Genomic DNA, 5,488 nt, shown 5'->3' with positions numbered 1-5,488 from the left:
TGTGGAAGTACTACTACTAAGCAAAAGCCTGTCCTCGTTTGCGAGCAACCGCGCGCATGGGCGAGGGATAAGGCGTGTAGTAAAATCAAGCTTCTCCTCGTTCTACGAGTTGACGCGACACATCATAGCACTGGCCCCACATGCTTGCCTCTAAACTTGGCTGAAAGACCCGCAGTGTATAATATATTTGCTGCAACCTCTAACATTTACCCACCACAAATTAAAATATATGTGGCCGTATGCATCGTTCTGATGCAGAGGCCGGGGAGTCCCCCCTTTTCGAAAAAAACAAATTAAAATATATATTCCTGTCTTGACCAGATGAGCGTGCGAACTACAATCACCAGGGTGACAGGTAGGGCCAGAAGACTATTTTAATTTAAAAAAAAACTTCAAGACGGACACATAGCATGGAGCCGAACCCAACGATTTTAAGCTTACAGGCACGATACACACTATCTAGACTACTCTACACATGAAACTGCCACACGAGCGTCCGGGCTGCGCTTGGTTCTTCGCCTCTTCAGGAAGTCGAACAATGATGGTGTACTACTGCACTGGAGGAGTACTACAATACGCTTCTGGCCATCTGGCACCGATTGAACTGCTGCATGTCCACCGCGTGCCAGAGGGAGAGCATGTAGCAAAAGCTTCTCCTAGTCTTGCCAGCCACCACGCTCATGGGCGAGGGAGGGACGCTCCTGTCTTTGCGTGTATGACAGGTGGGACCGACAGGTGTGTGGCCAACCTGTCATACAGCCAAAGGCAGGTGCAGTTAAGTCCGCGAGGGAGAGGATAATCAAACTTCTCGTTGATGTACGAGTTGACGCGACACATCAAAGCACTGCAGTCGATATATTTCAATAATTTGCATTTACCGATGCATTAATTACCACGCATGCATGCATGTCGTGACTCTTCTTTTGATAGTACTTGCATGTGTTGATTTAATGCACCTTGAAGGATGGTTGTGCACGAGGAGGGCGAGATCGAACAGGACCCGACGATGGAGCTCTCTAAGGTCTCGATGGACCTCACCGTGCTCCACTGCCCCTTGTGCCTCCGCCCCTTGACGCCTCCAGTGTATGAGGTTCGAATACACCTTGTCCATTCGGCTGATTGAGCAAGGTGCAGGTTTCTTGATTGATGTGCTGTTGGATTGATTTCTGCAATGCAAGGGAGGGCACCTGTCCTGCGCGGACTGCCGCGTCAAGCGCCCAGGGAAATAGCGGCAGTGCCAGAAGTGTGAGCGCGACAGTGGCTTCGACGTGCGGAACACGGCGGTGGACTCCGTCCTTTCGTCGATGAGGGTGGAGTGCCAGCACGAAGGCTGTGGGCTCTACGTCACCTACCACAAGCTCGCCGAGCACTAGAGCGTGTGTCCGCTCGCGCCCTGCAAATGCCCCGTGCCCGTCTGCGGCTACGAAGGCCCTCCACCGGCGCTCTACCACCACAATAGCACCACGCATCCCATGCCCATGCACAGGATCCAGTACAGCAAGGTGCTCCAGCTGCAAGTGCCACTGTCGGAGCCATGGCTCTTGCTGTTCGTGGAGGAGGACCACCGCGGGTTTTTCTTGGTCGGCGGCGTGCTCGACATCGGCGCGCCTATCGCTGTGTCGGTCGTCTACATCAGAGCGGGGGCGTCTCCACTGTCGCACTACTTGGCCAAGCTGTGGGCGAACGGCCCGCCGGGGGAGCCCAAAGGCACGACCGACGCCGTCAAGGTGGAAATGGAGGTGACAAGCAGCAAGGATCCCGGCGACGTCGACGTGCAGGAGCTGACCTTCTTGACAGTTCTGCCCAAGCTGCTGGCCGGGGCTAAGCTTGTGTCCCTCCACATTCAGATTGACAAGCTCACGTCCTAAATGTTTCGACAGTGCCTTCTGTTTATCTTAGTAATATGCTAATATAGGGATTACCTTGGTCTACTTTAGCTTAAGAAATGGTGGGTTTTGGTGGCGCTGCAGCAATTACTTCGACATCAGATCAGTAATTTCCAACAGTCGAACGAATATTTTGTGTCTGTTGGATATAAAGTTCCTTTGGGTAAGAGTACTACTTGTCATCAAAATGGATAAAAGGAGATGTATGTAGACGTATTTTAGTTCTAGAAACGTCCCTTTTTATCCATTTTTGCTGACAAGCACTCCCTCCATTCCACAATAGACATGCCTTCCATTTGTCAAAATATAGATGTATCTAGACATGTTTTAGTATATAGGTACATCCATGATAGAGCCAATCGGATGGTTGAGAGCACTACAATTCGTAGCTACAGATGCGTGTGTGACTCCCAGATGCAGAGGCCGGGGGTCATCATCCTCCTTTTCGAGAAAAAACAGACGCGTGTGCGAGAGGACGAGTGCGTGTGTGCACCTCTTCTGTCCCTGTCTAACGTACTACTAAACTCAGAGTACAAGTTTTTGAGCTTGTGTCTCGCCACATTCCAAATTACTCCACGCTATATTGAATTGAAAACCTGTTCACACCGATCACAACGTAAACGGTTTCCCACTTAGGAGCGTATTAGTACCACGCTAGTATATTGAATTCCAAACCTGCACACACCGATCACAACCTAAACGGTTTCCCACTTAGGAGCGTATTAGTACTTGGTTATAAATACTAGTATGCCAAGATGACTGCACATTCCTCCTCAACTCCTCATCCACAAAAACAAAAAGTCATTCAGCATCCTTCCCTTGCGTCTGCCATGGCCAGCGTGAGTTCTGGGTCGAGAGATTGCTACCAGGGAGAGGCGAGCATGGAAGCGGAAGCACGAGAGATGTCCCGCCTCGCTGCGAGAGCAGCCGACATGTCCCGCCGCGTGGAAGTAGCAGCACAGAGGTCCCGCCGCGCCGCTGAAGAAGCACGGAGGTCCCGCCACACCGTCGATGCAGCAGACTGGTCAGGCCGCGCTGCGGAAGCAGCAGAGATGTCCCGCCGCGCCACGAATGTAGCAGGGATGTCCCACCGCGCCGTGGTGGCCTGGGAAAATTTCTCGCAGGTAGGCGACGACTATTACAGGCGCATGCATGCGATCGTCCATAGCCAGATGGATCAGGTCTCCGGCTTGGCAAGGTTGCAGGACGACGTGAAAGCCTCGTTTGAACAGGCTACCAACGTCATCCGGCAACTAAGGGAGGGCAATGAGAGGCTCCGGGCCGAGCGCGACCTGCTGAGGGAGAAGATCGTCCGAAGTGCAGACCAGCAGGAGGAGACCAGTGCCTTGTTGAAGAGGACCAGCGTTATCGTCAAGAAACTTATGGACGAGAATGACATGCTCCGCAACGAGCGCCAAAGGCTGGTGGAGGAATCCGTGGATGTTCTCAAGCAGCATCTTGAGGACAAGAAAGAGCTCATCGCCGCTCGCCACGGAGACTAGTTCCCGCGGCCTGCAACAACACATCAAGAAAGTAGAGATCATCGAGCCAGATCCTTGTCTTCCTTCTTCTTTTGCCCTTGTGTATTTCGGGCGTAGCCGCATGTGGCTTTTTTAATTATCTTTCTAATTATGTAAGACAACTAATCGTCCTTATCTTTCTGTGGAAGATCAATGTTGCGAGGCTAGAATGAAGAAAACTCTTGTTGTGGCGACCCTGGCGTTCTTGTTCTTCTAGTTGCTGCTAGGCTTCCTTCAGTTTCCTAGTTTCTTTTAATGTAATAATCGGTTTAGGATGTCGATTGTGTCGTCGGTTGTGAAATGTTGGGTTCTAGCGCGGATGTTTGGCCTTTGTTGGCCTCTTGGGATGTTGCAATTTCAATCTGGTACTTTTAGTCCTTCGTGTTAGGCTGGAGTTGTGCTGAACTTCTTGTGAATTGTGGTGGTTTTCAGTAATGAAAATCGGAAGGGGCAAGCCCTTCTTTGATCAAAAAAATCGTCCTTATATATTCATTAGTCTTGCTATAAGTTGCAGTAGATGCTATATAGGTCCGTCGGATCTTACATCAAGATCCGTGCTGTCTTTTTCTCTCTTAAATCTCAGTCGAGTGAGACATAGCCACACCATTAAATAGAGGCTCGGGCACCATTAATGGAGACCTTGGGAGAGAGGTGGACGGCAAATGGAGGTCAAAGGGCTCTCCTCCCGATAAGCACGCGCAGGGGTCTGATCGCACGCCTCTCGTACTCAAATATCTACCCTGCACGGCGCTTCCTAGCTAATAAAAAATGGGGACGCGTGGTGGCACGTAAATGGTACTAGTAAGTAGAACGCCCATGGTTTCAATAATACTTGTGTTTCTGATTGTAACGTGACATCACTTGTTCTAAAATGACTTTGTTGATTGTTAATGTGTGCGCCTTCGCAAATCGGATTGCAAATTTACCACAGCATGTTGGGGCCATGTCATGGCACCAAGTCAAGATTCATTATTTTCATGCGTGTTTTGGATTTACAAGAATAAAAAAACTAAGTTTCTCAATGTTTCCAACCCAGCCACGACGCCCAGAATTTTGAATTTCATTCCCATTTCTTACATGGAACCTAGAAATTTACCCGAGGACACACATGTGATTTTTCAACCAACTTTGGTGCACTGGAACATGTGCTTGTATTTCAAATTTGAATTATGCACACAAAGGTGACACGTTCCCTCCCAGAACCACGAGCCTTCTTGAGAGAAGCTCCGATTTGCAAGAAGCTTATACCAAAATTTGTTCCTATTCGGCCAATTTTTTTTACCACGGCATGGTACTACCATGACATGACACCATGCCAAGTTTCATGATTTTAAAACCAAGTTTCTCAATGTTCTTGACCGAGCCACGATGCCCAGATGTTTGAATCTTATTCTCATTTTTTGCATGGGAGTAGAAATTCAACCGAGGACACAAATGTGATTTTCAACCAAGTTTGGTGCACGGGAGCACATGCTTGTAGTTCAAATTTGAATTATGCACATTAAATGACCAAAAACTCAATTAATGTGTAAATAAGGCCAAACGAAGCCGAAATAATTCCAAAATTTAACAGGGCACTCATGTAGTTCTATGTTGCCTTTGTAAATAAACTCAAGGGGGACAACGTATATCATTTCGCACTCAAAGGTGACACGTTCCCCCTCAGAACCACAAGCCTTCTTGAGAGAAGCTTCGGTTTGCAAGAAGCTTATACCAAAATCTGTTCCTATTCGGCCATTTTTTTACCACAACATGGTAGTACCATGACTTGACATCCATACCAAGTTTTATGATTTTCAGACGTGTTTTGGATTTACAAGAATTTTAAAACCAAGTTTCTCAATGTTCTCGGCCGAGCCACGATGCCCAGATGTTTTAATTTTATTCTCATTTCTTGCATGGGACCTAGAAATTCACCCGAGGACACAAATGTGATTTTTCAACCAACTTTGGTGCACGAGAGCATGTGCTTGTAGTTCAAATTTTACTTATGCACATTAAATGACCAGAAACTCAATTAATGTATAAAAACGACAATGAACCCGGAATAATTCCAAAATTTAACATGGCACTAATGTAGTT

The sequence above is a fragment of the Triticum dicoccoides genome, chromosome 3B (assembly GCF_002162155.2).
Source record: "Triticum dicoccoides isolate Atlit2015 ecotype Zavitan chromosome 3B, WEW_v2.0, whole genome shotgun sequence".
Lineage (NCBI taxonomy): Eukaryota > Viridiplantae > Streptophyta > Magnoliopsida > Poales > Poaceae > Triticum > Triticum dicoccoides.
This window is presented reverse-complemented; position numbering follows the sequence as displayed.